General features: G+C 48.6%; 1 protein-coding gene and 1 non-coding gene across 17 annotated transcripts in view; both read right to left on the bottom strand.

Annotated features, from left to right (window-relative positions):
- Positions 1-13,014, bottom strand: part of TTC7B (tetratricopeptide repeat domain 7B) — a 273,939-nt gene that overhangs the window by 151,339 nt on the left and 109,586 nt on the right. The window lies entirely within an intron of this gene.
- On the bottom strand, positions 8,336-8,462 carry LOC138989633 (small nucleolar RNA SNORA11). Its single transcript, XR_011465889.1, has one exon. It is a non-coding gene; the product is annotated as a small nucleolar RNA SNORA11 (small nucleolar RNA).

Here is a 13,014-nt window from a genome sequence, read left to right as displayed (position 1 = left end):
TTTATTCACAGATGACACAACCCCATACAGAAAAATCCTAAGTCATTAATCTGTTAAAAATTATAAGAACTAGTTAATAAGTTTAGCAAGGTTCCAAGATAGAGCATCTATTTATAAAAATCAATAGTATGTATATGAGAGCCAAGAATAATCTGAAAATGAAATTAAAACAATCATTCACAATAGCATAACATGAATAAAACAGGAACAAATTTAACAAAAAATTAAAAACCTATGCAATAAAAACTACAAAACATTTTTGAGAGAAATTAAAGAGACTCTAACTAAAAGAAGAGACGGTGGATTGGAAGATTCACTATGGTTAATGCTAAGCCATGTCCTACTCTTTTGCGGCCCCATGGACTATAGCCCACCAGGCTCCTCTGTCCATGGGATTTCCTAGGCAAGAGTACTGGAGTGGGTTGCCATTTCCTTCTCCAGGGACCTTCCCGACACAGGGATCAATCCTGAAACTCCTGCATTACTGGTGGATTCTTTAACGCTGAGCCACCAGGGAAGCCTGTTGTTAATGTGATAATTCTCCTTAAATCGACCTAGAGATTCACTGCCACCCTTACTAAAATCCTGGGAGGCACTTTTTTTTGGTAGAAATTAACAAGATGATTCTAAATTCACATGGAAATATCAAAGACTGAGATAGACAAAATAATTTTGAAAAAGAACAAAGAGGACTTATACTAATTTCGAAATTTGCAATAAAGCTGCATATTCAAGATGGCATGCTATTGACTTAAAGAATAGATATATAATGACACAAAATACAAATTTCAGAAATAAACCTTTATATTTATGCTCAAGCAGCAGCAAGTAATTTTTACTAAAGTGTCAAGACAGTTTAATGGGAAAAGAGTTGATTTTTCAACAAATGGTGCTTAGACAACTGGATATCTAGATGCAAAAAAAAAAAAAAAAAAAAAACTTAGATTCTTACTTCACAACATACTAAAACATTAACTCAAAATAGATTAGAGACCTACATGTAAAAGCTAAAACTATAAAACTTCTGGAATAAAACATAGGAGAAAATCTTTATAGTCTAGGATTGGGCCAAAATTTCTTAGAGATGACACCAAAGGATGATCCAAAAGAGAAAAACTAGTTAAGTTGGACTTCATCAAAATTAACTTTTCCTCTTCAACTGATATAATTGAAAAAAATGAATACCAGCCAGATACTGGCAGAAAATATTTGCAAATTATGTATCTGACAAAGGTTTTGTATCCAGAAATACATAAGAAGACGACAATCCAGTTGAAAACAGGGCAAAGATCTGAATAGATGTTTCAGCAAAGAAGATACAGGAATAGCTAAGAGCCACATGCAAAACTGCCAAACATCATTAATTGTTGGGGAAATGAACATTGAAACCATGAGGTATGGTTTTAACCACACTACAAACCCACCGTGTATGTGAGAGTCGTTCAGTCATGCCCAGCTCTTTGCAACCCAATGGACTGTAGCCTACCAGGCTCTTCTGTCCATGGGATTCTCTGGGCAAGAATATTGGAGTGAGTTACCGTTTCCTCTCCAAACCCACTAGACTGGCTTTAATTTTAAAATTGACAATACTAAGGGTTGAAGAGAACGGAAAGAAGCTGGAATGCTTACATTGCTGCTAGGAATGGCACAGTAAGATGCCACAGTCGCTTAGGAAGACGGCTTGGCAGTTTCTTACAACTTAAACACAAGCGTATCGCCCTTGTCTGGTGTCTCTTGGCCGATTTTCATTCTGCTCTCAGCATCGTCCTCGTCGTGGGCCCCAGTCCCAGCAAAGAGCCTTAGTGGGATGGTTCCAGGTCTCCGGAGGGGCCGGACCGCTCCAGCCCCTCAGCTCTCACTTGGCAAAACTCTTTCACTTTCAGCTGCGAGTCCCAAATTGGCCAGACAAGCTTTCCAGTAGCCTTGCTGGCTATTTCTGGGTCTCCTGTTTGCAGGCCCTAGAATACCCGATTGCTGCCTTCTGCTTTCTCCCACACAAATGCAAATAACATGCTTGTCTTGAGCTGCTGGAGGTCTGTCCTGTTAGCTTGTATATGCTTTGAGGTTCATGAGTACATTTTCTCACCTAGTTTTGTTCTAAATGTTGTTTGTGGGGTTTTGGTTTTGCTATCTGGTTACTATCTTTTTAACGTCAAGATACGAGAAGACCCCCGAGCTCTGCCAGTGCTGTTCTTCCCAGGTTCCTCAGCTGCTCATTCGAATCTTCTCTTCTAAAGTGAAAGTGTTGTTTAGTGGCTGGGTTGTATCTGACTCTGTGAACCCACTGACTGTAGCCCAGCAGACTCCTCATCTTCCAGGCCAGAACGCTGGAGTGGGTTGCCATTTCCTTCTCCAGGGTATCTCCTTGACCCAGGGCTCGAACCCTCGTCTCCCGCACTGCAGGCGGATTCTTTACTGTCTGAGCCCCAGGGAGCTGACAGACCCTAATTTATCGTGCTTACCGTGTGCCAGACACTGTCCAAACACTCTACTTTCTAAGGCTCTTAATCTGCCGCACAACACCATGAAGCAGGCGCTGTGCTGCACTCAGTCACAAACGAGGGAAATGAACCACAGAGAGGTTGAGGTCACGGCATTCTGTGAGAGAGAATTCACACCCAGGTTGCTGGCTCCAGCGGCAATGCCCACTAACCCCGCGACAGCGCTGCCTGCCGAGAGCACAATAGGTGCGTTGTCCCGCCTGGGAGCCAAGACCACCGTCCCCGCCCGCCTCCCCGCAGGCCTCCTGAAGACGGGGAAAAGACCGTCCCCAAAGACCGGGCTCAAGTCAGCTCTGAGAAACACGGAGAGCACACCCAGGCCAGTACCCGACCCCGCCGGCCCTGCTCCCGGACCCCAGCCCGTCTCGTCACTGCCGTGCTGTCACAGGTGCTAGAATTCCTTGTTGACATCTTTGTCTTCCCCATGAGCTCATAGAACATTTTTTATTCATCTCAAATCCCAGAGCTTATCCTAGAGACTGGCAGCCAGCAGGCTCTCAATAAATGTCCATGGAACTGAGCAGGCAATAGCATCTCTTAAAAAAGAAAAAAAATCTAGCTCAAAATGAACTTGAAAGCAATATAATTGCATCTTTGAAAAAAAAATCTGTAATTCAGAGGTTTTACCAAGCCTGGCTAATGAGTTTTTCTGGGTATTTCTTCAGAAGAAATACAGTATCAGATTCTTCCTGGTATTTTAACTGCTTGTTTCCAACATGCAGATTGCTGCTTCTGATGCTAATTTGCCAGGGAGACTCAAAGAAGCAGCTCCCACGCCCTTCAACCACGCACCTGCCAGCAAAGAGACGATACCGAGGGAAGAGCCGGCAGAAGCAAAGTCACGGCGGGTCCCAGGCCTGGAGGGCTACCACCAGAGCCGCCTGGGAGTGGAAAGCAAAACGGACACCCAGACAGAGAGGAAGGTGCAAGACCAACCGTCAGCTGAAAGAAGCAATCCATTAACTGGTGCGAGTCTCGCAGTTTCGTGGAGGACTTTGCTGTGAGAACACACAATTATGTTGTAGCTATGTTTACTGATGTGCGGATCAGTGGCAGACATAGCTCCACAAATATGAAGGCAGGTCTTTGTAAGAAAATGTATGGCCCCTCTCCTTTTCAAGAGAAACTTCTAGCATTTCCTAAGAAAAGTCATAAATGCTCCAAAGATATCTCAGTCATTTTCTGGGCTTTAGCTCAATCTCTCTGTGACTCTCTGTAAGAGTTGACTAAAAATATCTCTGCAAAAAAAAAAAAAAAAAAAGAAAGAATAGAGAGAAAAGCGATGACTTAGAAACAGGTAGGAAATATCTCTTGAAAAGAGCTGGGGCCTCGACCCCACGCCCTGCCCTCACAGTACGCATTCCCGCGTTTGGCAGCCACGCCCGGGCAGCGGGGCAGCAGGTGGACGAGCGGCCCAGATGGGAGCCCAAGCAGGGAAGCTGCTGGCTCGCCCACAGCCCCACCACCAACCCTGCCTCCCCAGCAGGCACATCTGGACTCACTCTGTGGCACGGACGTCACCAAATTACCAAGAAAGCTCCCCGCTGTCTGACAGGCGCACAGAGGGTGAGATCTGGCTTCCTCCTTGACCAGACGGGACGTGAATTCCTCTTTCCCAGCGCACACGTGTCATTTCAGCGGTCTGCCCTCGAGCCACTGCCTGCAAGGCCCGCACTGACACAGGCTCACAGGCTCCTGTGTCCAACTTCACTCCATGAGATGTCAACTCAAAGAGCTACAGATTAAAAAACAAAACATGCAGGTCTGGGAGGCTCTGGGAGCAAAGGTTCTCAACACTAAGCTGTGGAAGAGGATAACACACTCCTGCTGTGGGAACCCTGAATCCAGATGTGTCTGGGCTGAAGGAAGGAGGCTGACCAGCACCACGCTGCCACCCAGAGATGAAACAGTCCGTCAGATCTGCCTGGGGTCATTGTTCAGGCACTAAGTCGTGTCTGACTCTTGGCAACCCCATGGACTGCAGCCCGCCAGGCTCCTCTGTCCATGGGACTTCCCAGGCAAGGATACTGGAGGGGGTTGCCATGCCCTTCTCCAGGGGATCTTCTCCACCCAGAGATCAAGCTGGTGTCCCCTGCATTGGCAGGAGGATTCTCTACCGCTGAGTCACCAGGGAAGCCCCCTGCTTGGGCAGCATCTTATAATGCAGCCGGCATCATTGGAAATAGCCTTATCTCAGAGATCAGGCAGACAGCAGAAGCCCCTGTGATGAGCCCAGAAAACATATTATTTCTGACTGAGGACAAGGCGATGATTTGATCCCTGGCCCCCTCCACCCCCTTTCAACGGAAAGACATCACCTTTCCACATCCAGAAAGATCTGGAAGCCCAGAGCACAGCTCCGCCCTCCCACTAAGAAGCTGCGGCAGGAGCAGTAGCACCGTGAGCCCCGCCGGCGGCCGCGTCCACCCTGCACCCCAGGACTAGAACCCGGCTCAGCCCTTAGCGCTCAGCACACACGTGCTGTACTAACTCATTTTAAAGAAAACACACAACTGTCAGGCGTCTATGAGCCACAGCCATCCCTGAACAGGAGAGGTTCACTCACTCTCTCACTCCTTCACACACAGCCGTAGACAGACACAGGCCCCTCCCCAAACCAGACAGACAAAAATTCCTGGAACTTGTACGCCGGTGATGGCAGGCAGACAACAAACAGATCAGGAAAAAATACATAATGCAGGAAAGGGTTAACAAATTCCTTTCCTCTCCTGCTTGAGAATCTGACCTTAAGTTAACTTTTCAGTTCTGCTTCTCTGGAAACCTAATTAAAGATACCCATAGAATGTCAATTATGTTAGGAGGCAACATTGCTTATGTTAAAAATGACCCCTGATTGATAACTTGCATCTGGACTGGAAGGAGCTATAAATATCTGATGGGGACAACACAGCTTCGGGCTTCCTTGACTGCGATGACGTACAGCTGGGTATCTCCCCAGGGAGACATTAAACCAGGACTGAGCCCACCCTTCCTCGACGCGAGGCTCCTTCTCTAGAGCAGGACACTGCACGACAGGGGCGGGCAAAGCTCTCGAGTGGCCGGATGGACAATCCAGCCCACAGGCCACACGGGAGAGAAGCCCGACAGTGCCCGGCTGGCAGCCTTTGATTCTATTCTAGGTCAGTCTCAACAGACAGATGCCCAGTGTGGCGCATGAGTCTCGTGGGCTGGAATGCTAAACAACCTAAGCAGGTCCCTGTAAGCTCTGTTCACAGTATACTTGATGCTGGTTAAACGCTGTTTGCTCAGTCACTCAGTCCGACTCTTTGCGACCCCACGGACTATAGTCTGCCAGGCTCCTGTGTCCATGGTATTCTCCAGGGAAGAATACTGAAGTAGGAAGCCATTCCCTTCTCCAGGGGACTTTGGGACCCAGAGATTGAACCTGGGTCCCTGCACTGCAGGCGGATTCTTCACCACCTGGGCCATCAGGGAAGCCCAATGCTGAGAAAAGTGAAGTAGAGCAGAAGAGCAGGCTGGTGGAGCCACACGCCCCTGGTGCCAGTTTAGGATCCTTTCAGGTCTAAACAACACTGCCCACCCGACTTTGCCTTTGCAAGTTAGCTCCTGTTCACTGATTCATCTTCAGGCTCTGCTCAGACACTTGCTGGGGAAACCTCCCCTGCCTGCCCACCAGGCCCAGGTCAACTTCATTTGCAGATGGAGTCTCACAGCAATGGGTACCTTGCCTCCTGAGCACCATCTTGGCGTATAGTCATACAACCAGGACTATAAGGACCTGGTTTCTTTCTGAGAGCAAGAAGCATATCTGGCTACTCACCATGTTACCCCCAGCACCTGGAGAACGTCTGGCAGGAGTGGGAGTGGAATAAACCCTGGTAGAACAAGTGAATGTTATAACAAACCATCTGAAACTAAACAGAGGTGGGCAGCGTTCCTCACTCCACACTGTACATTCCTGCTGTGTCTGTTCATTGATGATACTCCACCCAGAGTACGACCCGAGAGTCAGCCAGCTCACGCTGCCATCTGTATCAGAAAATTCCAGAGTCAATCTCTGGTCGTATCAAGAGTTATTGGGAAATATATATTTTTTTAAAAAGTTAATTTTGATTTTGAGACACCACTGTTATATAACCATCTCTTTCGGAGGAACTTGCAAAGTGAAAGGCTACATTTAAAGAACATAGTATCGCCTTCGCCTTTGCCGAGACTTAAGCCCACTGTAGTTACTTATCTTCCTGTTGGACTAGAAAATCCACTGGGATCTTTTGCTGTCTCTACCCTAGCTCCTAGCACATAAATGTTTGATGGATGAATAAATACGTGAATGAATAAACAAAGAATCTCCCCCTTCCCCCCATTAAAACAGAAAATCACTATCTTAGACAAGTTCAAGGTGAAGAACTCGAGTAACTTCCTGCAGCCGCTCATCTTCAGGGAATTCTAGCTCTGAATGGTGGCTGACGGGGGCAGCCTGCAGCTGGGAGAGCCAGGCGGGGAGGGGCCTTGAGAGCTGCCGTCAACTGCCAGTTAGTTCACCAGCCCCCACCCCGCCCCTCCCATCTCCCCTCCTGAAGCCAAGGACCGCCCAACACGGAGGCACCCACCATGCTGGGCGCTGATATCGCTTCGGCGACACAGGCCTCTAACACGCAGAGCACACTAGCACTGGTGAAGTGCATGGAAAGCAACCAACCACCCGTCCCCATATTCACTCATGGAATGCGGCCCTGGAGTTTCGTAAGTAAAACTGACAAAGTTTCCTGTGTTTTCGTATTAAAGTTTTGACGGCATTAAGGGATGAGCCAGACCCAGTCTACACTGAAACGAAAGACAGACGCCTTGGCTGACGCTTATTACATAAATAATGACCCCTAGACTGACTTTAAAAGTCCTTATTTCTGAGTGTAATGCATTCCTTGCTGACCAGCTCTCCATTTTCAAGACGGGAAGCAAGCGGTGAGGGGCGGGGCCAGGCTTCGGGGGCGCACAGGGCCAAGCACGGCCACCAGCCAGCGCTGTGACCCTGGGTCAGTCGCCCTGCCTTGGTTAATCCCCCCCTTGTTTCTAACACTTTTAGGTTTACAACCACATTGACAGGAAAGTACAGAGATTTCCCATATACCCCCTCACCCCAAATACACAGGCGTTAGCAACCTCACTCACCAGAGCGGTCTTTTTTTTTTACACCAAGGATGACCTTCACTGATGCATGTTAATGACCAAAGCCCACGGCTCACCTTAAGGTTCACGGCAAAGAAGGGAGGAGCGCTGTGCGCTCCACGGGATTGCACAAAAGCCTAACGACACCGCTCCGCTACTGCGGCCCCTGGTGGCTCAGCGGTAGAGTCTGCCTGCAATGCAGGAGATGCCGGTTTGATCCCTGGGTCGGGAAGATCCCCTGGAGGAAGAGGAAATGGCAGCCCACTCCGGTATTCTCGCCTGGGAAATCCTCCCAAGCCACAGTCCATAAGGTTGAAAAGAGTTAGACGAGACTTAGGGACCCCACAACAACAATCCTTCCGTACAGCGGCACACAGAGCACTCTCACGGCTCTAAACACTTACGTATTCTGTGCGTTCATCTCCCCTCTCCCCCAGACTCCTGGCAGCCACCGATCTTTTTATTGTCTCCATAGTTTGGTCTCTTCAAGATGGCATATAATTGGGATCTTTGCTTTTCCTTTGAAAAGAGAGGTTCAAAGCCTTTACGTCTGTAAGAACCCTCAGGGCCCACCCACAGGGACTGAACAGTGCTGGACGGCAGGCTACCCACTAACTACTGCGGCTCTGCTTCCAACACGCAGCTCTGCGGCCGGGCCCGCCTGCAGCGCGCGGAGGCGCGGGGGCACGTGCAGGCTGTTCATGGGACGGCCACAGGTCTTGGGCTCCTTGTCACGATGAACCCAGATTCCTGTGGCGTGTGTCGCAAACAGATGAGTCACTTCTGCAGGCAGACTGCTCTGAACACAACTCAACACTGCCTTTTCTACTGTTTCCCCAACCAAAATGTAAACCCCGTCACGGCAGTGACTGGGTCTGACTTGTTCACTTAGAACAGTGTTTGGTGCTAGTAAATAACTTAGTGAGGTTCTAAATATTTATTGAATGGTCATTCAACATGATTTCTCTGGGTCTCAGAGTTCCTGTCTCTAAAGGGCCCTGATTTTTTTTTTTTTAATGTAAAAGCGAAAGTCCCACAGTCATGTCCGACTCCTTGCGACCACATGAACTATACTGGAGTGGGGAGCCTTTCCCTTCTCCAGGGGATCTTCCCAACCCAGGGATCAAACCTAGGTCTCCCAAATTGCAGGCAGATTCTTTACCAGCTGAGCCACAAGGGAATTTTTAATGTGCTCTAACCCATTTCAGACTCTTTTGTCCAAAATGCAGTACTTGGATGCAATCTCAAAAACGACAGAATGATCTCTGTTCATTTCCAAGGCAAATCATTCAACATCACAGTAATCCAAGTCCATGCTCCAACCTTAACGCTGAAGAAGCTGAAGTTGGACGGTTCTATGAAGACCTACAAGACCTTCTGGAACTAACACCCAAAAAAAGATGTCCTTTTCATTATAGGGGACTGGAATGCAAAAGCAGACGTCAAGAAACACCTGGAGTAACAGGCAGATTTGGCGTTGGAGTACAGAATGAAGCAGGGCAAAGGCTAATAGAGTTTTGCCAAGAGAATGCACTGGTCATAACAAACACCCTCTTCCAACAACACAAGAGAAGACTCTATACATGGATATCACCAGATGGTCAACACCGAAATCAGATTGATTATATTCTCTGCAGCCAAAAATGGAGAAGCTCTATACAGTCAGCAAAAACAAGACCAGGAGCTGACTGTGGCTCAGACCATGAACTCCTTATTGCCAAATTCAGACTTAAATAGAAGAAAGTAGGAAAAACCACTAGAACATTCAGGTATGACCTAAATCAAATCCCTTATAATTATACAGTGGAAGTGAGAAATAGATTTAAGGGCCTAGATCTGACAGATAGAGTGCCTGATGAACTATGGAATGAGGTTCGTGACATTGTACAGGAGACAAGGATCAAGACCATCCCCATGGAAAAGAAATGCAAAAAAGCAAAATGGCTGTCTGGGGAGGCCTTACAAATAGCTGTGAAAAGAAGAGAAGTGAAAAGCAAAGGAGAAAAGGAAAGACAGAAGCATCTGAATGCAGAGTTCCAAAGACTAGCAAGGAGAGATAAGAAAGCCTTCCTCAGTGATCAGTGCAAAGACATAGAGGAAAACAACAGAATGGGAAAAACTAGAGATCTCTTCAAGAAAATAAGACATACCAAGGGAACATTTCATGCAAAGATGGGCTCGATAAAGGACAGAAATGGTATGAACCTTACAGAAGCAGAAGATATTAAGAAGAGGTAGCAAGAATACACAGAAGAACTGTACAAAAAAGATCTTCACGACCAAGATAATCACGATGGTGTAACCACTCACCCAGAGCCAGAAATCCTGGAATGTGAAATCAAGTGGGTCTTAGAAAGCATCACTACACACAAACCTAGTGGAGGTGATGGAATTCCAGTTGAGTTATTTCAAATCCTAAAAGATGATGCTGTGAAAGTGCTGCACTCAATATGCCAGTAGACTTCGAAACTCAGCTGTGGCCACAGAACTGGAAAAGGTCAGTTTTCCTTCCAATCCGAAAGAAAGGCAATGCCAACGAATGTTCAAACTACTGCACAATTGCACTCATCTCATATGCTAGGAAAGTAATGATCAAAATTCTCCAAGCCAGCCTTCAACAGTACATGAACCATGAACTTCCTGATGTTCAAGCTGGATTTAGAAAAGGCAGAGGAACCAGAAATCAAATTGCCAACATCCACTGGATCATCAAAAAAGCAAGAGAGTTTCAGAAAAACATCTATTGCTTTATTTACTATGCCAAAGCCTTTGACTGTGTGGATCACAACAAACTGTGGAAAATTCTGAAAGAGATGGGAATACCAGACCACCTGACATGCCTCCTGAGAAATCTGTATGCAGGTCAAGAAGCTACAGCTAGAACTGGACATGGAACAACAGACTGGTTCCAAATTGGGAAAGGAATATGTCAAGACTGTATATTGTCACTCTGCTTGTTTAATGTATTTGCAGAGTACATCATGAGAAATGCCGGGCTGGATGAAGCACAAGCTGGAATCAAGATTGCTGGGAGAAATATCAATAACCTCAGATATGCAGATGACACCACCCTTTTGGCAGAAAGCAAAGAAGAACTAAAGAGCCTCTTGACGAAAGTGGAAGAGAAGAGTGAAAAAGTTGGCTTAAAACTCAGCATTCAGAAAACTAAGATGATGGCATCCGGTTCATCACTTCACGGGAAATAGATGGGGAAACAAAGGAAACAGTGACAGACTTTCTTTTCTTGGGCTCCAGAATCACTGCAGACGGTGACTGCAGCCCTGGAATCAGGAGGCGCTTGCTTCTCCGCGGGAAAGCCATGACAAACCTAGAGAGCGTGCTGAAAGCAGAGACGTTTCTCTGCCGACAAAGGGCCACATACTCAAGGCTGTGGTGTTCCCAGTGGTCACATACGGCTGTGAGAACTGGACCATAAAGAAGGCAGAGCACCACAGAATTGATGCCTTTGAACTGTGGTGCTGGAGAAGACTCCTGAGAGCCCCTTGGACAGCAAGGAGATCCAACCAGTCCATCTTAAGGGACATCAACCCTGAATATTCACTGGAAGGACTGATGCTGAAGCTGAAGCTGAAGCTCCAGCATTTTGGTCATCTGATGTGAACAGACGGCTCATTGGAAAAGTCTCTGATGCTGGGAAAGATCGAGGGCAGAAGAAGAAGAGGGCGTCAGAGGATGAGATGGCTGGACGGCATCACCGATGCAATGAACATGAACTCGGACAAACTCCAGGAGACAGTGAGGGACAGGGAGGCCTGGACTGCTGCAGTCCACGGGGTCACAGAGTCACAACTGGGCACTGGACAACAGCAACAACAGCCCATTTGGACTCTGGGATTTTCAGATTCCAAAACCGACCATCAGCTCAACTGCTATGAAAAGTCTTCTTGTTACTGAAATGACTTGTGTGAAGTGCTTAGCACAGGTGACTGGGTTGACCCCAAATCTTCCAGACTCAAGACTCCCTGAAGGACAAGAGGCATCCCTGGGGTGGGCGAGGTGGCCAGGCTGCAGGACTCACACTGCTCCAAAAACTTCCCCTGAGGCGGCTGTGAGTAAGGGAAGCGGCCACCTGCACGGACCCCCACTCTCTCCATCAACCCATCTTCCTCTCAGTCAAACGCACACATGCTTCTTGCTGAGATCACAGTGTAGCCTGTGGCCAAAAACCAAGTAAAATGAACCACATCTGACCAGCGTGGGGGCATGATTCTTCTGGTACTAGGCTCTGGCCAAATGAACCACCCTAGTCTGGGCTCTTCGTGATACCCCAAGCTTCTCCACGCCTGGGAGAAGCTTGTTTTTAGCCTTCCGCCATCTTTCCACCACCCATCCTCCAGCAAGAAGCCAACTTGGAAAAGGAAATGGGAAGGGAAATAACATTGATTGAAGGCGCCCCGCCTCTGATACCACCCTTGCGTCTGTCCCTCTCTCCCCAGTTGAGCAGCAGCTCTGGCCGTCCAGCAAAAGTCCTGTCAAGGTCACGGACGCCGTGCACGGAATCTCACCCCGTGCCTCGGTCTTCACCCTCACGAACATCACAGCATCACTCGCCCCAGGTGATGCTCGGGGTCCCGCGGGGACGTCCCTCCTGGTCCGCTCCCCTGGTGGCTCCCTGTGGGCCCCTCCCCTGAGCCCTGCGCCAGCTCTTGGAGGTTTCCTGCTGGGCCCTGGGCTGTTTGGGCTTCTCTCTTCACACTCTGTCCCTCCCTGACTCCAGCCAGTCCAGGGCTTTAAATATCACCAATGCACTGAAACACGCAACTTGTGCCTCAAGCGAGTCCCCGCACCCTTGGGACGGAGCACCCAGCACCCCACATGCCTCCAGGGCACGCACTTCTCTCCCTGCTCCCGCTGTCACCTCAGGGGCATCTGTGCCCAACCCCCACTGTCCCCTCGCTTCCGTCCCAGTGACCCGGGGCTTCTTCCCTGGACGGCCACAGCTCTCCCAGCGTCCGCCACCGCAGCAGACCTGCCTTCTTCAGGGCCAGCCAGACCCGGGGAGTCTGGGACTCTCCCCTTTCCCCTCCGCTTCAGCCCCAAGGGACCCTTTTCGGATTCCTCAACACGCCAAGCTCTCCCTGGGGCAAGACCGGCCCTCTGCTTGCAGCTCTTTCTCCTACCGTTGGCCTGTTTCCCTCCTTTCCATCCCTCAAGTCCTGGTCTCCTGGCACCTCCTCAGGAGGCCTTCCCCGACCACCTCACGTAAGCACGCGCCCTGTTATTTGCTGCACTCTTTCATCTTCTAGCACTCACTGTGATTTGTGATTTTAAGCACGGGTTTACTTGCTTATCATGCCCCTCACTAGACGGCATCCTCCCTGAGGGCCTGGGTGGCGTCTTCTGT

Source organism: Bos mutus, chromosome 10 (genome assembly GCF_027580195.1).
Source record: "Bos mutus isolate GX-2022 chromosome 10, NWIPB_WYAK_1.1, whole genome shotgun sequence".
Classification (NCBI taxonomy): domain Eukaryota; kingdom Metazoa; phylum Chordata; class Mammalia; order Artiodactyla; family Bovidae; genus Bos; species Bos mutus.
The sequence above is the reverse complement of the archived record's forward strand: the minus strand, read 5'-3'. Positions and strand labels throughout refer to the sequence as shown.